At 38.6% G+C, this 25591-nt stretch overlaps 1 protein-coding gene across 3 annotated transcripts in view; it reads left to right on the top strand.

Moving 5' to 3' along the window:
* Positions 1–25591, top strand: part of TAOK1 (TAO kinase 1) — a 151309-nt gene that overhangs the window by 14160 nt on the left and 111558 nt on the right. Inside the window, exon 2 of one of the 3 annotated variants that reach the window (XM_032616435.1) lies at positions 24206–24318. The exons of the other annotated variants lie outside the window; for them this stretch is intronic. The gene's annotated coding sequence lies outside the window, so the exon portion shown is untranslated. The remainder of the gene's footprint in view (positions 1–24205; positions 24319–25591) is intronic. 3 annotated transcript variants of the gene reach the window in all.

Raw genomic sequence — 25591 nt, 5'->3', positions numbered from 1 at the left:
TTTTCTGGAAGGTTGCCTATCTCCACTTTATTTAGTTGTTTTTCTGGGGTTTTATCTTGTTCCTTTATCTGGTACATAGCCCTCTGCCTTTTCATCTTGTCTATCTTTCTGTGAATGTGGTTTTTGTTCCACAGGCTGCAGGATTGTAATTCTTCTTGCTTCTGCTGTCTGCCCTCTGGGGGCCATATCTTTTTAACTGTTTAATTGAGGCATAATTAATGCAGCAAAGTGTATAAATATTAAGTGTAAGCTTGTTGAATTTTTGCAGATGTATATCCTCATGTAGCCACCGTGCACAACAACATATGGAACATTTCTAGCATCTCTTACATTTCTTGAAGGGCCATTGCTGTGCTCCTGTTTGATGTGAAAATCATATAAAAGCAGAGGTGTGGTATCATCAGATTTATGTTTTAAAAAGATTACTCTGGAGTTGTGGAGAATAGATGGGCAAAAATTACACGTAGGGAGTTTGGTTATAAGGTTATTCGAGAAGTCTAAATAAGGAGTTGAGCTGACATGATGGATTTTAGAGAGACTAAGGTGGAAATATTGATGGAATCAAGGGTTTACTAGAGGTAAGGGACAGGATATGTTGAGAATGACTCTTGGTAACAAGCAGTTCAAAGATTTCAGTGACTTTTAACAGGACAAACATTTTTTGCTTGACATGATATATGTGTAGTGTGGGTTTGTGGGGGATTCTGTTTGTTCTCACTATGTAGGGTCTCAGACTGATGGAGGCTCCATCACATGGTTCCATGGTCTCCGTGGCAATGGGAAGGAGACTGTTGCTAATAACTTATTGGCTCTTAAAGTGTCTACCTAGAAGAGGGTCATGTCGTTTTGGCTTATTGTTCATTGGCCAAAGCAAGTCATATGGTCTTAAGAGATTTCACAGAGAGGGTAAGAAAGTGCAGTATGTCCAGAAGGGGAGAACTGAAATATTTCAGCTATGGTAAATATATGTCGTTTTGATTTACAGCTTATTTAGTCAGTTAAAAAGTGAATAATATTGAAATTTATGGTAAGAATTTTAGTAGTAACAAGAGCCACCATTTATTGAGCATTTACTGTGTGCCAGGTACTATTTATGTATTTTAAGATATATTTTTCATTTCAATTTTTTACAACATCCCTGGAAGGTAGATGGCAGTTGCATTTTATAGAGGGGAAACTGATGCTCATGAGGTTAAATAACTTAAGATCACATAGCCAGGAGTGTATGTAAAGCCTGAGCTAGTTGTACTCTATTTGGTTGAGTAGAACCTTCTTGGCAGTAGGGTAGAAGGAGGGAAAAAACCCAAAACCTCTTTGATTGAATAATCAATCAAATATTGTTAATTCGACTTGTTGTTAATTAGGCTTAAATGAATTAACAGTGGTATTGTTCTTGTAAATAACATTTTGTCCTCCAAGATTTTTCTGAAATTTCACAAGTGTAGACTATTTAATTGCATTTTAAAGATTCACAGATTAGAAGCTGCTGTTTGTTATTCATTTATTCTGTTTTTTACCGCCTTCTGTCTGATTCCTGCCTATATTGCTCTACTTAACTTGTTCTCTAATTTTTTTTTAATAAATTAAATTTAAAATAAAATTTTATTTATTTATTTTTGGCTGCTTTGGGTCTTTGTTGCGGCGATCGGGGGCCGCTCTTTGTCGCAGTGCATGGGCTTCTCATTGCAGTGACTTCTCTTATTGCAGTGGCTTCTCTTATTGCGGTGGCTTCTCTTGTTGCGGAGCATGGGCTCTAGGCTCGCGGGCTTCAGTAGCTGTGGCTCGAAGGCTCTAGACCGCAGGCTCAGTAGTTGTGGTGCACGGGGTTAGTTTCTCCGTGGCACGTGGCATCTTCCCAGACCACGGCTCGAACCCGTGTCTCTTGCATTGGCAGGCAGATTTTTAATCACTGTGCCACCAGGGAAGCCCTCGTCTAATTTTTTGAGTGTGAGAATCTTTTGTCAGTTCTTTGTACTTGAAATTCTAGTGTATGTGATTTATCTCTCTATTACTACCCTTAGTGAGAATTTCCTTTCAGGTATGTGAATTGCTAGTCATGGGGATGTTGGTAATTAGAATAAGAGGGAGTCTGGCTGTTGGGAATAGAAAATTCAAGTAGAAGGCTGAGTCAGGAGTAGGGATTTTTGTAAGAAAACCTTAGGAAAGATTAAAGGAAACAAGTAAATCTGATCTGTAAAACTGTCTTCTTACCTCCATTAGAAGGAAAGGGCTTATTTTTGAGAGGCTGACAGTACTTCAACATGAAGTTAATGGGCAGAGCTAAAGCTCTCTGTAGTGGGCAAGGTCTGTGAAAAATAAGTTAGTCAAAGCATTTCCATCATCCAAGCTGTCCTTGCATCCTTGGACCATGGTTGGCCTTTGGAAAATCAACTTTTGCCTTAAAATTTTTAAAGTCCTCAAATAATGGAAAAAAGTTAAATTGTTTAGAATAAGTTATAACAATACATGATATAAAATTCAGAAGGTACAAAAAGATGGGACTTTCCTCGCCGTCCAGTGGTTACGACTCTGAGGTTCCACTACAGGGGGTGTGGATTCCATCCCTGCTCGGGGAACTAAGATCCCACGTACCATGAGGTGCAGCCAAAAAAAAAAAAAAAAAGAAAAAAGAAAAATACATAGCAAATTAACTGTATGGTGTGTGCATAGCTAATATTGGATATATAAATGTTATTAGTATTCTCTTAGTCATTTAGTGTGTCCAAAAACACATGAAAAAAAGTTTCTAAGACCATAAATCTACTTGTGACGTCAGTCCTCCTGACCCTGTTTTCTTTTTTAATATCTCAAGTGCCTAAAACATCAATTTGTTTATTAGGTAGATTTTCAGGGAGCAGGACTTTGACTCTCAGAGAGGGAGACTCTCTGTTTGCAAAACACTGTGTTCAGTGTTAGAAAAAAAAATGTTCATAAAAGACAGGTTTAGAATTCACAAGAATAAATTCATGTGTGGTCCTTTATGCCCTCTGCTTCTTTGTAATACTTAAGACTATTTACCATCTCCTTCCTTCTTAAAAATTTTATTTTACTGATTCTTCTTTCTGACTGCCCCTAACTGTAGATGTCTCAGCAGTTGATACTTTTCTTTCTCTCTCTGCTCCTCTTTCTTTCTCTCCTCTTTCCAGTGCCTCTCCCATTCCCATCCTGTATACCCAACTGCCTATCTGAGATGTCTTGAACTTCTTGGATATCTATAGGCACATCAGGTTCAACACATCTAAAATGAACTCATCTTTTTCATCCCCTTTCGCAAAAGGTTCCCCTTATTTACCCACCTGTTTCAATGCTAATAGCACTTTTTTTTAAAGTCAGCTTACTTTACCAAGGTATAATTTACTTGCAGTAAAATTCACACATTTTTAGCGTAGAGATCAATGGCTGTAACCATCAACCTAGTGAAGATGTAGAACATTTTTATTTCATCTGAAAATTCCCTAGCAATCAGTCTCATTCCACTCTTATTCTTAGGCAGCCAGTGATGTGATTTCTGTTACTATGAATTAGATTTGTCTTTCCTAGAGTTTCGTAGAAATGGAATCACACAATATGTGGTTTTGTGCTTGGCTTCTTTCTCTTGGCATAATGTCTGTGATATTTATCCATTTTGTTGCATGTATCAGCAGTTCATTTCTTCTGTTCCTTAGTAATATTCCTGAGTTTGGATATACCATAATATATTAATTCACTTGATTGAATCTTTTCCAGTTGTTGACTTTTTTTTTTTTTTTTGCGGTAAGTGGGCCTCTCACTGTTGTGGCCTCTCCCGTTGCGGAGCACAGGCTCCGGACGCGCAGGCTCAGCGGCCATGGCTCACGGGCCCAGCCGCTCCACGGCATGTGGGATCTTCCCGGACCAGGGTATGAACCCACGTCCCCTGCATTGGCAGGCGGACTCTCAACCACTGCGCCACCAGGGAAGCCCTGTTTTGATTCTTTTAATCTCTTTCCTCACCTATATTCATCCAACATATTGTGAAGTCATGGGGTTTCTTCCTTTGAAATATGTTTAACTCTTTGTTCTCTTTTCCAGGGATTTTTTTTTTTTTTTTTTTTTGCGGTACGCGGGCCTCTCACTGTTGTGGCCTCTTCCGCTGCGGAGCACAGGCTCCGGACGCGCAGGCTCAGCGACCGTGGCTCACGGGCCCAGCCGTTCCACGGCAAGCGGGATCTTCCCGGACTGGGGCACGAACCCGCGTCCCCTGCATTGGCAGGCGGACCCTCAACCACTGCGCCACCAGGGAAGCCCTTACTCCAGGGATCTTTAACAGTGTTGTGAGAAGCTTTTTTTTTTTCTTGAAGCCTTATTTTAGGAGTAAGGGATAGAAGGGTAATTATGCAAATGGAGTCCTTGCTGAGTGAGGTTTATAGTCAGGTGGAAATGCTGACTGAAATTGGTGAGAAGATGGTACTGACATTGAAGGATGGGGAAAAGGGATGTTGCTGCTGAATGCTCTCCATCCCTGGTAAAGCACTGTTTTAGTCGCTGTTTTTGTTGGTAGGTTGAGATTGCCATTTTTTAGCTTGTTTTGATTTTTGTTTTGTTGTATATTCATGGGTATATATGTAGTGTGAGTGGTGAAAAAGAAAGGTTTTTTTCACGGATATTCTCATTATGTGACTACTTAACCTGGTCCTTGGCTTCATCATCGGTAAAACGGGGATAATAATAATACCTGTCACATAGCGTTGTTAAGAAGATCAGGTGCGTTATTATATGTAAAGCTCTTAGAACAGTACCTGGCATGTTGTGTTCTATCAGTGTTAGCTAGTATGATTACCTTAATTCTAAGTTACTTAAAAGGCTGTCTTTTTCTCTCCCATTTCAGTTCCTCTTACATATTAATGTAAGATTTATCTCCTAACACACCACTCTTTGGCTACCTGTTCAAAGGTATAAAGCTGCTGTATTATTTGGCAACTATTTGTGTGTCCTTTTTTTCAATTGTGGTAAAATATACAAACAGTAAAGTGTACAAATTAAATTTTACAAATGTATCTACCACTCAGACTAAGCTATAAAAGTTTCTAACATTACAGAAGCTTCCCTCTTGTCTCTTTCCCTTCAGTAACCACTCCTCCCACATCTGATTTGACTTCTTTACCATAGATTATTTTTGCAAATATGTCCTTTTTAATTTTTCATTTATTTTTTAAAATATTTATTTGGCTGCATCGGGTCTTAGTTGTGGCAGGCGGGATCTTTTGTCATGGCGAGCAGGCTCTCTAGTTGTGGCGTGTGGACTCAGTAGTTGTGGTACATGGGCGTAGTTGCCCCGTGGCATGTGGGATCTTAGTTCCCTGATCAAGGATCGAACTTGCATCCCCTGCATTGGAAGGCGGATTCTTAACCACTGGACTACCAGGGAAGTCTCTGTCCTTTTTTAAATTGAGGTGTAATTGACATACTAGTATCAGGTGTACAACATGATTTGATAGCTGTATGTATTGTGAAATCATCACTGCAGTAATTCTAGTTAACACTTGTCACCATACATAGTTACAGATCGTTTTTCTTGTAATGAAAACTTTTAACATCTACTCTCTTAGCAACTTTCAAGTATGCAATACAATATTATTAACTAGTCACTCTGCTGTACATTACATCCTTATGACATTTGTTTTATAACTGGAAGTTTGTACCTTTTGACCCACTTCACCCATTTTATCCACCCGCAGCCCCTGCCTCTTGCAACTGCCGATCTATTATCTGTATCTAGAGCTCTACCCCACACCCCAATTCCACATATAAGTGAGATCACATGGTATTTGTCTTTGTCTGACTTATTTCACTTAGGGTCCATCCCTGTTGTTGCAAATGGCAGGATTTTCTTGTCTTTTTATGGCTGAATAATACTCCATTTTATATATGTGTGTATGTATGTATCGCACATTTTCTTTATCCATTCATTAATTGATGGACACTTAGGTTGTTTCCGTTATCTTGGCTGTTGTAAATGTTGCAGTGAACATGGAGATGCATATATCTTGTAGTATTTTCATTTTCTTCAGATAAATACCCAGAAGTGGAATTGCTGGATCGTATGGTAGTTCTCTTTTTAATTTTTTAGAACCTCTGTACAGTTTTCCATAGGCTGCCTCAATTTACATTCCTACTAACAATGTGCAAGGGTTCCCTTTTCTCCACATCCTTGCCAACACATTTCTTTTCATTTGGGTAATAGCCATTTTAACAGATGTGAGGTGATATTTCATTGTGGTTTTGATTTCCATTTCCCTGATGATTAGTGATGTTGAGCAGCTTGTAACCTGTTGGTTAAAGCAATTAACCAACAGGTTAAAAGCTGCTGCAACAGGTTAATTGAGCAATTAACCTGTTGGCCGTCTGTATGTCTTCTTTGGAAAAATGTCTGTTCATATCCTCTGCCCATGTTTAAATTGGATTGTATGGTTTTTTGCTCTTGAGTTGTACGAGTTTTTTTTTTTTTTTTTTTTTGCGGTACGCGGGCCTCTCACTGTTGTGGCCTCTCTTGTTGCAGCGCACAGGCTCCGGATGTGCAGGCTCAGCGGCCATGGCTCTGGCCCAGCCGCTCCGCGGCATGTGGGATCTTCCCGGACTGGGGCACGAACCCGTGTCCCTTAGCATCGGCAGGCAGACTGTCAACCACTGCACCACCAGGGAAGCCCTTGAGTTGTACGAGTTTTTAAAAATATATTTAGGATATTAACCCCTTATCAGATATATGATTTGCAAATATTTTGTTTTAATAAATTTATTTATTTTATTTATTTATTTTTGGCTACTTTGGTTCTTTGTTGCTGTACGCGGCTTTCTCTAGTTGCGGCGAGCGGGGGCTGCTCTTCGTTGCGGTACGTGGGCTTCTCATTGCGGTGGCTTCTCTTGTCGTGGAGCACGGGCTCCAGGCGCACGGGCTCAGTAGTTGTGGCTTGCGGGCTCTAGGACACAGGCTCAGTAGTTGTGTGCACAGGCCCAGTTGCCCTGCGGCATGTGGGATCCTCCCGGACCGGGGCTCGAACCTGTGTCCCCTGCACTGGCAGGCGGATTCCTTAACCACTGCGCCACCAGGGAAGCCCGAAAATATTTTATTCCTGTTCTGTAGGTTGTCTTTATTTTCTTGCTGGTGCAAATAATTATTTGTTTAATTTTAAGCTTATCTGTGGTTGGCCCCTCCATATCTGTGCAGTCTTATTTCCCATTATTGCTCAGCACACAGATTTTATTGCATCTGCTCTGCCTGTGTTCATGATGTCCCTTGGATGCCCTTGTGATCTCATCTGCCCTTTTCTCCCTGTCCATTCAAGTGTTCTTCCATGAAATTGTCCCCAACTGTTCCAGCTTATATTGTCCTTGTTCTTTTTTTTTTTTTTTTGTCCCCACCACACAGCATGTGGAATCTTAGTTACTGGGCCAGGGATTGAACCTGTGCCCTCTGCGGTGGAAGCACAGAGTCCTAACCACTGGACTGCCAGGGAATTTTCCCTGTCCTTGTTCTTATCTAAGTACTTTTTGGCTCATTATCAGTATCCCAGTTTAGTACTTAATGAGATATTCTCCTTTTTTGTAGTTACTTAATTGTCTTAACTTTAGTGGGACAGTGGTTATTTTCTGTTTCTCCCTTATGATGCCTAACATAGTATACATAGGACTAATTGTTGATGAGAATCTAATTGAATTTTTAAAGTTTAAGTTCTCCTAAGTGTTGGATAGCAACTAGCAGTTGTAGTAGACAGCTTGACAGTGAACTAGGACAACTATTTATAAAACTACCCAAAGTAGGGCTTCCCTGGTGGCGCAGTGGTTGAGAATCTGCCTGCTAATGCAGGGGACACGGGTTCGAGCTCTGGTCTGGGAGGATCCCACATGCAGCGGAGCAGCTAGGCCCGTGAGCCACAACTACTGAGCCTGCGCGTCTGGAGCCTGTGCTCCGCAAAAGAGAGGCTGCGATAGTGAGAGGCCTGTGCACCGCGATGAAGAGTGGCCTCCACTTGCCACAACTAGAGAAAGCCCTTGCACAGAAACGAAGATGCAACACAGCAAAAATAAATACATTAATTAATAAACTCCTACCCCCAACATCTTCAAAAAGAAACCCAAAAAACAACTACACAAAGTAAAAAGCACATCTTCATGAATCTATGTAGATCTTGAGGCTATTCCAGTGTATTAGACTGCAGTAGAATGTGAAATTTAGAACTGAAAGGATCATAGAGATAATCTAATTAGGTTATTCTTACCCCCTCCTTAATGCTGAACCCATGGGAATTGCCTTTGTGAGTTCAGTAGGTCTGAACTTCCTGAGATTGTATGTAATTTGCCATGTATATATGTGCACACGTGCATTTTTCTATGGTGATAATCTGTAGCTTAATTGGATTTTCACAGGTATCTGTGGCTCTAGAACTGTTAAAGATCCTGTGATCTAGCCAAAATATGACATTTCACAGATGAGATGCCTGAGGCTCAGAGATAATTAAGACATAAGACGCTTACTCATATAGTCATTGTTATTCACAGTGATGATCCTGAGTCAACAGGAAAATATTATGTTCAGTGTGCTTTTCTTTAAAAAAAGAGAAACAAGACTGTATGGAAGATTCTAATACAGTTAGGAAATGTTTCTGTCCCAGATGGTTAAAACAAACTTTTAAAAAATTGAGATGAAATTCACATAACATTAAATTAATAATTTTAAAGCGAGCAATTAGGTGGCGTTTAGTACACTCAAAGTATTGTGCAACTACCACCTCTTTCTAAGTTCCAGAGTATTTTACTTACCCCAGAAGCAAACCATTTACACATTAAGTAGTTGCTCCCTCTTTTCCCCTTTTCCTGCTCCTGATAACCACCAGTCTGTGTTCTGTCTTTGTAGATTTACCTATTCTCAGTATTTCATATAAATTGAATCATAGAACATATGCATCTAACTTCTTTCACTAACATAATGTTTTGGAGGTTCATCCACATTTAGTACTTCATTCCTTTTTATGGGTGAGTAATATTCTGTTGTATACAGAATTGTATACACAATTTATCCGTTCATCTGTTAATGGACATTTGGGCTGTTTTTACCTTTTGGCTGTTGTGCTAGTGCTGCTGTGAACATGTGTATACGTGTACTTCTTTAAGTACCTGTTCTCAGTTCTCATGGGTTTATACCTAGGAGTGAAATTGCTGGGTCATACAGTAATTCTCTGTTTAACTTTGAGGAACTGCAAACTATTTTCCACAGTGGCTGAATGCACAGGGGTTCCACTTTCTCCACATTCATTCCAATAGTTGTTATTTTTCATTAACTTTTTTTTAAATGATAAGCCATCCTCATGGGTATGAAGTGCTACCTCTTTTGCTTTTGATTTCCATTTCCTTAGTGGCTAATGATGTTGAACATCTTTTCATTTGCTTATTGGCCTTTTGCATATCTTCTTTGGACAAATATAAACTTTTGATTCTCAAAGAGGAATATTTTAGTTACCAAGAAAAATCTTTGAAGATGTAAAATATTTGGTGTTACTGTATAATTAAGTGCCAAACTGGTACAAATACAACATACTATGGGTAATTAAAAGATGTGGGGCTTCCCTGGTGGTGCAGTGGTTGAGAATCTGCTTGCAGATGCAGGGGACGCGGGTTCGTGCCCCGGTCTGGGAAGATCCCACATGCCGCAGAGTGGCTGGGCCCGTGAGCCATGGCCGCTGAGCCTGTGCGTCCGGAGCCTGTGCTCCGCAATGGGAGGGGCCCCAACAGTGAGAGGCCCGCGTACTGCAAAAAAAAAAAAAGGAGATGTGGTGAGACTAGTTTAAACTTTGAGTTTACAACCCCTTCTAACATTGTGTACAATTATAAATTTTAATGCAGATAAAGTAATTTGGGGGCTTTTCTCACTTCAAATATTTGAATATTGTCCTCTGACTTGGCATTGAAAGATGTTCGTTTGATTTTGTGCATGAAAAAAAGCACAACATTTGAAGTTATGCATATCAAATTACTTGATTTCAGGTGACTAACATAAAAACATATAATACATTAAATAGACAATAAAAATAAGCAGGTGAAAATAAAGGTAGGATACTAAGATAAGTGCTGTAGTAAAATATACTGAAAGTATCCATGATATTCACTTTTTTTTAGCTTTATTGAGGTGTAATTGATATATAAATAATTTCACATATTTAGTGTATACATTTTGATGAATTTGGACATAAGCATACACCTGTGATACCATCACCACAACCAGAGTATCCATCACCTCCAAAAATTTCCTTATGTTCTTTTGTCATGTTATTTGTTTGTTTAGTCAAGTAAACTTCAGTTTTAAAAAAAAGCTGAGGGTTTCCCTGGTGGCGCAGTGGTTGAGAGTCCGCCTGCCGATGCAGGGGACACGGGTTTGTGCCCCGGTCCGGGAAGATCCCACATGCCGTGAAGTGGCTGGGCCCATGAGCCATGGCCGCTGAGCCTGTGCGTCCGGAGCCTGTGCTCCGCAATGGGAGAGGCTACAACAGTGAGAGGCCCGCGTACCGCAAAAAAAAAAAAAAAAAACTATGTTGAGTAAAATTTTTAAAAATGATTCAAGATTTTAATTTCCCTCTTTGTAATTAAATTTAGTACCTTGTTTGGTACTTTAGAGAGGCAGATTTGAACTCATTGATTTTCTAAAAGGGGTATGCTTCTTCAAAGTAGGGTGATCTTTTACTTGTCTTCTATTATTTAATAAATATTTGTTAAGTGAAATTTCAGTTGTTCGTATATTTGCCTTCCCACTTAATCATTTCTGAATTCGCACATCTAGGACTGGGCCTGGGACTTGGTAGCGGCCTAGTAAATATTGAATGAATTTGGTTTACTGGTTGGTTTTTTTTTTTTTTTTTAATTAAGTTATTTATTTATTTATTTTTGACTGTGTTGGCTCTTTGTTGCTGTGCGTGGGCTTTCTCTAGTTGCAGCAAGTGGGGGCTACTCTTCGTTGGGGTGTATGGGCTTCTCACTGTGGTGGCTTCTCTTGTTGCGGAGCATGGGCTCTAGGTGTGCGGGCTTCAGTAGTTGTGGCTTGCGGGCTCAGTAGTTGTGGCTTGTGGGCTCTAGAGCTCAGGCTTCAGTAGTTGTGGCTTGCGGGCTCAGTAGTTGTGGCACACGGGCTTAGTTGCTCTGTGGCATGTGGAATCTTCCCGGACCAGGGCTCGAGCCTGTGTCCCCTGCATTAGCAGGAGGATTCTTAAGCACTGCACCACAAAGGAAGCCCTTCTGGTTGGTTTTCATGTTGTCTAGTTGTGTCAAATGAAAGCAAGTTGGTTCAAGCTTGACAAATAAGAATGCTTTATCTACATGACCTTCCTCTTCCCACATGAGTTATTGTATATATTTGGATATTGGCACTTGGAGCATTATTATACCTTACTGTTAATGATTTGCTAAGATAATTATATCTTTTAATGTATGGTCAAAACTGACATATCTCCCCCTAAAGTTTTACACATTTTAAAGGATATTTTGCCCCTCTTTTTTGGTAATCGTCCTTTTACTTAAAGAAGTATTACAATAATTGCTTAGAATAAAATGCATTTCTCAGTTTGCTAATATTCTGGCATACCATAAAAATTCATTAACTACAAAGGAATAAGTATTGTGAAAATTTAATATTTCTTCCATAGGATTATTTATAAAGTAAATGCTGGAATATCATTTTAATACATAGCTATTGGGTAAGGGCTTATAAGTTTGGTGATTTTACTAGAGTCAGGAATTCTTTTTTTTTTTAATTTTTATTGGAGTATAGTTGATTTACAATGTTATGTTAGTTTCAGGTGTACAGAAGAGTGAATCAATTATACATATACATATATCCACTCTTTTTTAGATTCTTTTCCCATTTAGGGCATTACAGAGTATTGAGTAGAGTTCCCTTTGCTATGCAATAGGTCCTTATTAGTTATCTATTTTATATGTAGTAGTGTGTATATGTCAATCCTAACCTCCCAATTTATCCCCCCCCTTCCCCCCTGGTAACCATAAGTTTGTTTTCTACATCTGTGACTCTGTTTCTGTTTTGTAAATAAGTTCATTTGTACCATTTTTAGATTCCACATATAAGCAGTATCATATGATATTTGTCTTTCTCTATCTGACTTATACTTCACTCAGTGTGACAATCTCTGAGTCCACCCATGTTGCTGCAAATGGCATTATTTTGTTCTTTGTTAAGGCTGAGTAATATTCTATTGTATATATGTACCACATCTTCTTTATCCACTCCTCTGTCGATGGACATTTAGGTTGCTTCCATGTCTTGGCTATTGTAAATAGTGCTGCAGTGAACATTGGAGTGCATGTATCTTTTCGAATTATGGTTTTCTCTGGATATATGTCCAAGAGTAGGATTACTGGATCATATGGTAGTTTTGTATTTAGTATTTTAAGGAACCTCCATACCATTCTCCCTAATGGTTGTACCAATTTACATTCCCACCAACGGTGTAGGAGGGTTCCCTTTTCTCTACACCCTCTCTAGCATTTATTGTTTGTAGATGTTTTGATGATGGCCAGGAATTTTTTGTAATTTTTTCTCAGTTTTATTGAGATATAATTGACATGTAATGTATTTTTTAAATTTTTGTAATAATTTTTGTCTTACAGAAAAGTTACAAAGTTAGTAGAGTGTTCAGGTATGCCCTTCATCTAGCTTTCCCTAATCTTTCGTAACTATAAAATAATTACCAAGACAAAGAAATCAACATTGTTATAATCCTGTGATCTTAACCTCATCCCTCCTTTGAATTTTACATTTTTTCACTAATAACCCTTTTCTGTTCCAGGACTGCACTCTGCAGTTTGTTGTAAGTCCTTGTTCTCCTCCAGTCTGTTGGTGGAACCTCAGTCTTTCCTTGTCATTCATGACCTTGATTTTTTTTTTTAACCTTGCCATGTTTAATGAGTACTGGTCAGTTACTTTTAAAATGCCTCTCAATTTGGGCTTCTTTGGGGACTTCTCTGGTGGTCCAGTGGTTACGACTCTGTGCTTCCATTGCAGGGGGCAGGGGTTTGATCCCTGGTCGGGGAACTGAGATCCCACATGCTGCGTGGCATGGCCAAAAAATTAAAATACACACATTGAATTAAAGTACGTTACAACTGGGGCTTCCCTGGTGGCGCAGTGGTTGGGAGTCTGCCTGCCGATGCAGGGGACACGGGTTCGTGCCCCAGTCCGGGAGGATCCCACATGCCGCGGAGTGGCTGGGCCCGTGAGCCATGGCCGCTGAGCCTGCGCGTCCGGAGTCTGTGCTCCGCAACGGGAGAAGCCACAGCGGTGAGAGGCCCGTGTACCGCAAAAAAAAAAAAAAAATGTTACAACACTAACAAAAATTTGGGGCTTCTTTGGTGTTTTCTCATGATTAGACTGAGGATATGTTTTTGCTAAGAATATTGCAGAGTGTATTGTGGCCTTCTCAGTGCATCATATCAGGGATATGATACATGATGTTGGTATGTTTTACTCTTGATGGTAACGTGGTTTTTTTGCTTAAGGTGGTATCTGTTGGATTTCTCTACTATGATTTTCCCCTTTATAATTAATGAATATCCTGAGACTGTGTGTTTAATAGTACTTTTGTCAAAACTAAGAAAACTGACATGAAACAGCAAGGTCTTACTGTATAGCACAGGGAACTATATCCAATATCCTGTAATAAACCATAATGGGAAAGAATATGTATATATATGTATAACTGAATCCCTTTGGTGTACACCGTGAAGTAACACAACATTGTAAATCAACTATACCTCAATTTAAAAAAAGAAAGAAAGAAACTGATATGAGCATATTACTTATTAACTCACAGACTTTATTTGGATTTCACCAGTTTTTCCATTAATGTTCTCTTTCTGTCACAGTCTCCTCTGGAATATGATAGTTTCTCAGTCCTGTATGTCCTTCTTGTTTGGAAGAATGTCCGCCAGTCTAGGTTTGTCTGGTGTTTTTCTCATGATTAGCCTGAAATGATGGGTTTGGGGGAAGAATACTGTAGAGGTGTAGTGCTTTTATTTTTTTTTTTGGCCTTGCTGTGCGGCATGTGGGATCTTATCGAACTGCACCCCGTGTAGTGGAAGCACGGAGTCTTAACCAGTAGACCGCCAGGGAAGTCCCTTAGTGCCTTTCTTATCACGTCATATCTGGAGGTACAAGATAGCCACATGACAACACTAATGACGTTAGCCTTCCTCGCTTGGTTAATGTAGTGTTTGCCAGGTTTCACCACTGTAAAGTTACTAATATTCCCTTTTCCTACTCTGTTCTTGGGAAGTGAGTCACTAAGTCTAGCCCATCCCTTAAATGGGGAGGAGATTCATGTGATTTGGTTTGCATTTCCTTGATGTCTCTTCATGTGCTTACTTGCCATCTATACTTTTCTTCAGCTAAGTGTCTGTTCAAATTATTTGCCCATCTCCATTTTAAAATTGGGCTGTTTGTTATTATTTAGTTATGATTGTTTGTTATTATTTAGTCATGAATTATTTATTTGTATATAAGCCTTTTATTAGGTAGATACATGTTTTGCCAGTATTATCTCTCAGTCTGTGGCTTGGTTTTTTGTTTTCTTAACAGTATCTTTTATTTTTTTATTTTATTTTATTTTTTTTTGCGGTATGCGGGCCTCTCGCTGTTGTGGCCTCTCCCGCTGCGGAGCACAGGCTCCGGACGTGCAGGCTCAGCGGCCATGGCTCACGGGCCCAGCCGCTCCGCGGCACGTGGGACCTTCCCGGACCGGGGCACGAACCCGTGACCCCTGCATTGGCAGGCGGACTCCAAACCTCTGCGCCACCAGGGAAGCCCAACAGTATCTTTTAAAGAGCAGAAGTTTTCAATTTTGATGAAGTCTACTTCATCAGTTTCTTTTATGGGTTGTGCTTTTGGTTTTATATCTAAGAAATTTTTCCATAAACTAAGGTCACAAAATTTTTTTTATGTATTTTATTTATTTATTTTTGGCTGAGTTGGGTCTTTGTTGCTGCTCATGGACTTTCTCTAGTTGCAGAGAGTAGGGGCTACTCTTCTCTTCGTTGTGATGCGCGGGCTTCTCATTGAGGTGGCTTCTTTGTTCTCTTCTTGAGTGCGGGCTTTAGGTGCGTGGGCTTCAGTAGTTGTGGTGCACGGGCTTAGTTGCTCCGCGGCATGTGGGATCTTCCTGGACCAGGGATCGAACCCGTGTCCCCTGCATTGGCAGGTGGATTCTTAACCACTGCATCACCAGGGAAGTCCCACAAAAAATTTTTGTCCTGTACTTTCCTTTAGAAGTTTTAAAATTTTAGGTTTTACATTTAGGTCTGTTATTTGTTTTGACTGAGTTTTTGTTTAAGGGTGAGGTAAGTGTGTTAAAACATATATATTTCATAACATTTACTGTCCTTTCCTCATTGAATTATCTTTGCACCTTTGTCGAAAAACAGTTGACCATATATGTATGGGTCTACTTCTGGTCTCTATTTGTTTCATTAATTTGTTTCTATTCTTAGACCAGTATCACACTGTCTTGATCACACTATCTTGATTACTGTAGTTTTATAGTACATTCTGAGTACTATAGTATAGTTCAGTCGGAGTGAGATTTCCAACTTTATTTTATTCAGAATTGTTTTGTTTATCCTAGGTGCTTTGCTTTTTAATGTAAGTTTTAGAATCAGTTTCTACAAAAAAGACTACTGGTCTTTTGAGATTGTGTTGAATCGTTGGCTCATTTTGGGAGCATTGACATGTTAACAGTATTGGGTCTTGCAGTCTGTAAATAAGGTATATCTCTCCATTTGTTTGGGTCATCTTTGATTTCTGTCAGTGTTTTGTAGTTACCAGCCTACAATCTTGCATGTATTTGTTAGATTTATCCCTAAGTATTTAATGTTTGATGTTATTGTAAATGTTACTTTTTTCCCCCAAATTTTAATTTCATTACTAATATGTAAAAATACAACTGGTTTTTGCATATTGACTTTGTATTCTGCAACTCTGGTAAATTCACTTATTCTAGAAGCTGTTTTGTAGATTATTTGGGATTTTCTATGTAGACAATCATTTATGAATAAAGACAATTTTATTTCTCCTTTCCAGTCTTAATGCCTTTTCCTTTTTTTGGTCTTATTGCCCTGGCTAGGTCTTTCAATACAGTTGAATAGGTCTGGTGAGAGTGGATATCCTTGCCTTGTTCTCCATCTTATGGGGAAAATATTTAGTTTTTCATCATTACATATGATATTAATTGTAGGGTACTTACAGGTATTCTTTACCAGGTTAAGGAAGTTCCTTCTGTTTTCAGTTTATTGAAAGTTTTTGTCACGAATGAATTGAACCTTGTCAGTTTTTTATTTGTTTTTTGCTTCTACTGAGATCATATGGTTATGCTTTTTTAGTCTAATATAGTGAATTACATTGATTGATTTTCACTCCTGGAATGAATTCCACTTGGTCATGATTTATTATTTTCATAAATTGCAGGGTTCTAGTTGCTAATATTTTTTTCAGAATTTTTGCATTTATATCCCTATAGGATATTGGTCTGTAGTTTTCTTATTCATATCTGGTTTTGGTATCATGGTATTGTTGACTTCCTAAGTTAGTAAGTGCTTAAATGCTGGAAGAACTTAGTAGAACTGGTGTTATTTCTTCTTAAGTATTTGGTGGTGTTATTTCTTAAGTATTTGGTAGAATTTGCCAGTGAAACCATCTAGGCCTGGTATGTTCTTTGTTGCAAAGCTTTTAACTGTGAAGTCAGTTTATTTAATAGAAACGGAGCTATTTAGATTATCTGTTTATTCTTGAGTTAACTTTGAATCAGTTTGTGCTTTTTAAGGACTTTATTTTAATAGACTTTAAGTCTGTTTCACCTAAGTTATCAAATTAACTGGTAAAAATTATTCATAATATTCCCTTATTCTTTTAACATCTTTAGGGTCTGTAGTGATATCCTCTCTTTAGTTGCTGATACTGGTAATTTGTGTCATTTCTCTCTTTTTTTCTGTATCCGTCAGGCTAGAGAGATTTCTCTGTTTTTTCAAAGAACTAGAAGTTGATTTTTCTCTTTTGGTTTCTTCAGTTTTTAATTTTATTGGTTTTTACTGTTATTACCTTTTTTTTTTTTTGCAGTACACGGGCCTCTCACTGTTGTGGCCTCTCCCGTTGCGGAGCACAGGCTCCGGACGCGCAGGCTCAGCGGCCATGGCTCATGGGCCCAGCCGCTCCGTGGCACGTGGGATCTTCCCAGACCGGGGCACGAACCCATGTCCCCTGCATCGGCAGGTGGACTCTCAACCACTGCGCCACCAGGGAAGCCCTGTTATTACCTTTTAAAAAAATAAATTTATTTATTTATTTTGGGCTGCATTGGGTCTTCGTTGCTGCGCGGGTTTTCTGTAGTTGCAGCGAGCGGGAGCCACTCTTCGTTGTGGTGTGCAGGCTTCTCATTGCGCTGGCTTCTCTTGTTGCAGAGCACGGGATCTAGGGCTCACGGGCTTCAGTCGTTGTGGCACACGGGCTCAGTAGTTGTGACACACGGGCTTAGTTGCTCCATGGCATGTGGGATCTTCCCAGACCAGGGCTTGAACCCGTATCTCCTGCATTGGCAGGTGGATTCTTAACCACTGCGCCACCAGGGAAAAATCCCTGTTATTACCTTCTTTATGTTTGTGTTTAATTTGCTCTTTTCTTGTTTAAGTTGGAAGCTTGCGTTACTGATTCAAATCTTTTTTCCTTTTTTTTTTCTTTTATATTTTGGCTGCACTGCACAGCACGTGGGATCTTAGTTCCCTGACCAGGGATCGAACCCACGTCCTCTGCATTGGCAGTGAGGGGTCTTAACCACTGGGCTGCCAGGGAAGTACCCTCTTGTTTTCTAATATAAGGATTTAATGTTATAAAATTTCCCTTTAAGTACTTCTTTAGCTGTGAACCAGAGTTTGATATATCATGTTTTCACTTTTATTCAGTTCAGAATATTTTCTAATTTCCTTTGTGTCCTGCTCTTTGATTAATTGTGTCATTTAGAAATATGTTGTTTAATATACAGATATGCAGCAATGTTCCTAATTTAATTTTTAATTTAATTCTGTGTGGTCAGAGAACACACTTTGTGTGAATTTAATTCTTTTATATTTACTGAAACTTGTTTGTTTATGGCCCAGTGTATAGTCTAGATTGGTTAATGGTCCATAAAGCTTAAGAAGAATATGTATTCTGCATTTATTGATGGTGTGCTTTTTAAATGTGAATTAGGTCAAATTATTTTGAGTGTTAAGTTTCTGTACACCTGTTGCTTTTCTGTACTTGTTCTCTCAGTTATAGAGAGGAATGTTGAAATGTCAACTATAGTTATTCATTTCTCTATTTTTCTTTTCAGTTTTGCTTCATGTATTTTGAACCTTTGTTATTAGGTGCATACCCATTTAGGATTGTTGTATATTCTTGATGAATTGTCCTTTTCTCATTGTGAAATACCCCTTTTTTTCTTTGGTAATTTTCCTTTTCTGGAAGGTCCTTTGGTAATATGGCTACTCCAGCAATCTTTAAACATTTTTTGAAGATTGTGTTAACATATGCATAACACAAAATGTACCATTTTAACCATTTTTAAGTGTACAATTCAGTAGCATTAAGTACACTCACAGTGTTGTGCAACCAGAGCCACTATTCATATCCAGAACTTTATCATCCCAAACAGAAGCTATGTATCCATTAAAAAAATAACTCCCATTCCCCCTCCCCCAGCTTCTGGTAATCTCTATTCTACTTTTTGTCTCTGAATTTGCATATTCTAGGTACCTCATATAAATTGAATCATACAGTATTTGTCCTTTTGTGTTTGGCTTATTTCACTTAGCATAATGTTTTCATGGCTCATTCATGTTGTTGTATGTCTCAGAATTTCCTTTTTAAAAGCCTGAATTATATTTCATTGTATGTATATATCACATGTTTATCCGTTCATCTGTTGATAGACATTTGGGTTGTTTCCACCTTTTGGCTATTGTGAATAATGCTGTTTCCAACATTGGTATGTGTATCTTTGAGCCCCTGCTTTCAATTCTTTTGGGTGTATACCTAAGGCTACCCTGGTACTCTTAACAGTGTTTGCATGGTATGTCTTTTTTTAAAAAAATAAATCTATTTATTTATTTTTGGCTGTATGTGGGCTTTGTTGCTGTGTGCAGGCTTTCTCTATTTGCAGCAAGAGGGGCCTCCTCTTTGTTGCGGTGTACGGGCTTCTCATTGTTGTAACTTCTCTTGTTGCGGAGCATGGTGCCTAGGTGCACAGGCTCTAGGCACACAGGCTTCAGTAGTTGTGGCACGCGGGCTCTAGAGCTCAGGCCCGGTAGTTGTGGCGCATGGGCTTAGTTGCTCTGCGTCATGTGGGGTCTTCCCAGACCAGGGCTCGAACCTGTGTCCCCTGCCTTGGCAGGCGGATTCTTAACCACTGCACCACCAGGGAAGCCCTATGAGAGACATTTTTAGGTACGTAAGATTCAAAGATAAATAAGGTAGCTTCTTCCTTTAAGGAACTCACCTAGTGGTTAGGTGAGATAGATATGTAAACAAATAATTCAGTACAGTGAGATGATGTAAGTGCTAATTGAGTATAAGCAAATTTAATGGAGGTATCACTCACAGAGAAAACCAATTAATTTTGCCTGGAAGAAGAACTGGGTTGGGAAAAGTTTCCCAGTGGAGATGACAAGCAGAAATTGAAATGGAGAGGAGTTTGGCATGAAGTGTACTTAATAATTTTGAGCACTGTGTTTTCTACACATATTTCATTCAGACTTCACAGAATCCCCATGACATAGGTATTATCATTTCCCCTACTTTAGAGATGGGAAAGCTGAGGTCAGCAAGTATGTTGGCAGATCCAGTTTGGGGACTTAAATAATATGATTTCAGAACCTGTGTTTTTAGTCACTGTGTGTTCAGAGCTCTGTAGAAAGAGGAGCATAGTGATAAACTGAGAGGCTCATGTCGTCAGAGCCCTGGAGGTTGGAAGGAGATGAGGCTAAAAGAGGTAGGTAGTGTCAGACCATTCAGTTTCTTGAATGTCATGGTAAGGATTTTTGTTTCAACCAAAGTAAAGTGTAAAAGCATTGAGCACTTAAAGAGAGGGAATGACATAATCATATTTGCGTTTTGAAAGGTCATTCTGGTTGTAGTAGATGAAATGAATTGGACGGGGGCCGAGAGTGGATGCAGTGGCACCCTTTAGGAGTTTGTTATAATAAGTAGCCCGGGTAAGGTAAAGTAATAGCCTGGATAGAATAAGTAGGTGATTGTGGAGATGGAGGAAAGTGGACCGATTTCAGAAAGATATAAAAGGACAAAACTGCAAGACATGATGATGGATTGGGTTATGAGTGAAGGAAAGGGAAGTGTCAAAAAATAACTCTTAGGTTTCTGAATTGCCCAGTTGGATACATTAGATTGGTTCATTTTATTTTATATTTGACGCACAGAAAGAAGATTGATTATGCTGTTGATTGATTATGTTATCTAATCTAAGAGATTAGATTATGTTGAGTTAGAAGTGTCTTTGAGTTATTCAAGTGGAGATGTCAAACACATGGTGTTAATAGTACCTTTGAACTTTCTATGTAGTGAATAAATAAGCTTGCTCATTCTTTTGTTCCTAATAACATAACTTTTTCAGGGCTTCATCACAGTTGTAGTCTCTTGAGTTAACTGGTAATAAAAAAGAAAGTAAATAAGAGTTTGACTCTTAATCATTAGAGCTAATAAAAGAATGTGGAAAGATTCTGCAGTCTAGAAAGCCACAAGGCAAGTATATTAGGACAGTTCTCCTTTGGAGAATGACAGAACCAAGAATAGGTCCTGGAGAAAGACTAGTGAAAAGAAGGCACAAAGGGCTAATCTAAGTCTAAAATAACAATTTAAAAGTAATCTGTTTTCAATATTGAAGTTAAATATTTCCTTCCTTTTGGTAACAAAGGAACTATTCCTGGCTTATCTAAACTACAGTTACCCAAATTACTGTAGATCTGCAATGGGAATAGCTATACCGGAAGGGAAGTGTTTTTTCTTTATTTCCCCATCACATTTGATGATGAGCTGATAAATCACCACAGTTTTGCTTTATATATTTGGGCATATTGGGTATTTTAATTATTTTAAAATTTTCTTGGAAAACAAAAGAGGTCTGATGAATAGTTCTTAAATAAGTTAAAAACTATTCTCAAGTTGTTAGATTTTTATTGTTGAGCTTAGATCAGTGGTTCCTCTTTATCAGAAAATATATTGCCGCTCTTGAAAGTACTGTGATACTGAACTAACAAGACTAAGCTTTTGTTGCAGATTTTTAAACTTCTAGGTATTGTAATATTGGCATTTGTGTTACTGATATTTTAAAGTTCTCTGGAAGAAAAGTAGTTTTAAAAGTAATTCATGTATAGGGACTTCCCTGGTGGCGCAGTGGTTAAGAATCCGCCTGCCAATGCAGGGGACACGGGTTTGAGCCGTGGTCTGGGAAGATCCCACATGCCGTGGAGCAACTAAGCCCGCGAGCCACAACTACTGAAGCCCGTGCGCCTAGAGCCTGTGCTCCTCAACAAGAGAAGCCACTGCAATGAGAAGCCGGCACGTCGCAGTGAAGAGTAGCCCCTGCTCACCACAACTAGAGAAAGCCTGTGCACAGTAACAAAGACCCAACACAGCCAAAAATAAATAAATTTTTTAAAAAAGTAATTCGTGTATAGATGTAGACCATTTGGAAGATAAAAACCTGATTTTTTACCACCTAGAAATATTACTGTTTGTGTATTTTCCCTTTACTATTGCTTCTCTGTATCTTTAATATGTAGGCAGTATAGAGGGTAGTAGTTAAGAATGGGGATTCTAGATTAAACCTCCTGAGTTCAGATTTCTGTTCTACCACTTATTGGCAGTGTGATTTTAGCAAATCACTTAATTTCTCTGAATCTTGAGTTTCACATCTTTAATGTGGGGATAGTAAAAGTAAACATTATTGTTTGCTTTGTGCCAGGTACTTTGCTAAGTATATTATATGTAAAATCTTAATTTTCATAACGTCTCTACTTAGGAGCTACTTAGTGCCTTTAAGAGGATAAATTAAATAATGGATGTAATATACTTAGTATAGTGCTTAAGGCACAATAATGTGCTTAAGGCACATTACTTATTTTTTTTTCAAAATTGCATTTATACAATATAGTCAACCTGTTATTAAAGCTTTTATTGTGGCAACATCCCCATGCCATTAATATTCTTGGAAAATGAAAATTTTTAAATGGCTTTAAAGAAGTTCATCAAATGGATTCATTTAGTCACCTCTCTAGTGATAGACCTTTAGATCATTAAATGGTGTTATGAACATATTTGTTATGATTATTTCTTTAATTCCCAGAGGTAGAATTGAGTCAAAGGGCAGGAATATTTTTAAGGTTCTTTTTTTTTGTGTGTGTGCTATGTTGGGTCTTCGTTGCAGGTTCTTGATACTTTGTCCTGCATTGCTTTCCAGAAATGTGAATCAGTATACATTCTTATTTCTCATACATTCTTTTTTAAAATATTTATTTGGCTGTTTCGGGTCTTAGTTGCGGCACGCGGGATCTTCATTGCAGCATGCAGGCTCTTTAGTTGTGGCATGCGGGATCTGGTTCTCTAACAAGGGATCAAACCTGGGCTCCCTGCATCGGGAACGCAGAGTCTTAACCACTGGAGCACCAGGGAAGTCCCTATTATTATTATTGTCTGAGTAATTTTACTTCTTGTCTTTGTTTCCTCAGCTAAAAGTATAGGCTTTACTTCCATGGTTTCTTGCAGTTCCAAATTCTATTTCTGTAACCCTGGAGTAGGGTTAAGTTTTAAATTATTGTAGGTTGATTACTTTTTGTATCTTTGATGCCATTTTAGCAGTCTTTGACATCTAATTAATTTCAGTGGTTTATCAGATTAATTATATGGAAAAGTAAAAAATGTTTATTTAGTTCATATTAAAATGAAAAGAGACTGACCAACAAACTCCAAGTGTTGGTGAGGATGTTAACAACATATATTGCTGGTGGGAAAGCAAAATGTTGTGGCCAGTTCGTACTTAGAAAGTTAAATGTTTGTTTACCAGCAATCCCTATCCTAGGAATTTACCTAAGATAAATGCAAACACATGTGCTAACAATGACACATACAAATAATGTTCATAACAGCTTTATTCATATTAGCCAGAAAATGGAAAAACTCAAGTGAACATCAACTGAAGAATGGATAAACAAATTGTATTATATCCATACACTTGAATGCTACTCAGCAATAACGTCGATGAATCTGAAAGGCATTATACTCAATGAAAAAAGCCAGCCACCAAAGGCCATATGATTCCATTTATAAGAAGTTCTAGAAAAGACAAAACTATAGTGACAAAAATTGGACCAAGGGTATTGGGAACTTTTTGGGGGTGATGGAAATATTCTTGATTGTGGTGGTGATATCAAGACCGTATATACATATATCAGAACTGTACCTTTAAAATGGGTGGATCTTACTGAATGTAAATTACACCTCAGTGAACCCTATTAGAAGGTATTTAGAGCAGTTATTTGGGTTCAGTAGCAAATTAATATTTATTGATATATACCAGAGAACTATATAATTGGTATCTTATGATTAAGGAATTTGCAATATTATTAGAAAGAAAATATAGTTTATAGAGTGCTTATATCTCTTAGAAAATAATACTGAACCTCAGATACAAGTATGGTCAGTTCTGCTATAACACAACATGTGTGTTCCTAAAAAAATCACCATGTTATGCTTAATTATGTAGTGAAAACTACAGGGCTTATGGGAAAAATGGGGTTAGGAGCCCAACACTCAAAAACTTCAGTGTCACATAAAAAAAGATAGGAACCTAATAAAAACAGCATAGTTTTACACATGTTAAATGATTAATAAATATATAAACATTACAATAAATACAGAACTTACTGAAAGAGACCTTAGGTTTGTTGTGGAAGTTGATTTAGTGGGAGTTATTGTGAAGTGACAAAAGACAGGTTATCTAAAATCAGATAGAAAACTTTAACACCAGATGTGGTTGGGCATGCATAACACATGCAGTGAACTAAGGTAGCTAATATATGTTTAAGGTGTGTGTGTGTGTTTTGTTTATTCTTATATGGCTTGGTGTTTTAAAATGTAGGTTTTACTATTTTTCAGGTATGATGAGACCAACAGTTCAGAAGATGACTGTCATTGAAAAGATAGTTTGTTTCAGTTCCCAAGAGGAGGTGGGACACCAAGCCATCTAAGGCCACACAGGGAAGCACCAGGTTGGTCAGGAGGCAGAGGGAGCAGGAGGAAAATATGGCAAGAACCTTTATTGTGGTTTCTGTGGGAGGAAATGGGCGAGGCAGGTTAAGCAGTTTTAGGATTGGCTACTTTTAATAATTCAGTGGTCTCTGAGCTATAGGGGCTGTCCTAAGGAAGGGTCTGGTACCTGGCCCTGGAGTGATTAGGGCAGGGGAATACTGGCCTGGAGTGTAAGTGCTAGGTAAAAGAGGTAGTTGGAAATATGGATTTTGGATTGATTGGTTTACATATGAAAGATATGATCTCAGGTTAGTTGTTTGCTGTCTCTAAGAATTGACTGGCCCTGAGAGGACCAGAACATTGAAAATACAGAAAATAAGAAAACACAATTAATAGACTTGGTTCAGCTGGGTGCAGTTTGCTGCACTCATCTAGTGTTTCTCAGGGATGAAATTGCACATAAGTAAATGAATAATTCACATTGTACTACAATTGTTTTAAAAATAAATGTTATAGCAGAACTGACTGTACAAAGTAGGATACAGTATTTGAGTCACCATTCCCTCCTTTGCAAAATTAATTATGCAAATTCTATTATATAGATTTTACATTAGTGTAATTCCTTGGGACATGACTGTATTTGTAAGCAAAACAATTTAATGGTAGATTTGATCTTGGGAAAGTAATCACAGATTTAAATTTTAACTTAGAGAAAAATTTTGTCTTAGAGTACGTGCTCAGTGTAATTCAAGCAATTAAGCTGGGTAATATGTGGGGGTGAGAGACAAGATGGTGGAGTAGAAGGACCTTGAGCTCACCTCCTCTCCCAAGCACACCAAAATCACAACTAACTGCTGAACAAACCATCAATAAAAAAGACCGGAACCTACCAAAAAGGTATTCTATATCCAAAGACATTAAGAAGAAACCACAATGAGACAGCTGGTAGGAGGGGTGCACTTGTGATATAATCAAATCCCATACCACCTGATTGGGCGACCCACAAACTGGAGAATAATTGTATTTCAGAATTTCTCCCATAGGAGTGAGAGCTCTAAGCCTCACGTCAGGCTCCCAAGCCTAGGCGTCCGGCATTGGGAGGAGGAGCCCCCAGAGCATTTGGCTTTGAAGGCCGTTAGGGCTTGATTACAGGAGCTCAATAGGACTGGAGGAAACACAGACTCCACTCTTGGAGGGTGCACACAAGGTCTCGTGCACACCAGGACCCAGGGCAAAAGTAGTGATTTCCTAGGAGCCAGACCTACCAGCTGGTCTTGGAGGGTCTCCTGGGGA

Source organism: Phocoena sinus, chromosome 20 (genome assembly GCF_008692025.1).
Source record: "Phocoena sinus isolate mPhoSin1 chromosome 20, mPhoSin1.pri, whole genome shotgun sequence".
Lineage (NCBI taxonomy): Eukaryota > Metazoa > Chordata > Mammalia > Artiodactyla > Phocoenidae > Phocoena > Phocoena sinus.
Note: the sequence above shows the minus strand (reverse complement) of the source record. Positions and strands in the feature narration are given on the sequence as shown.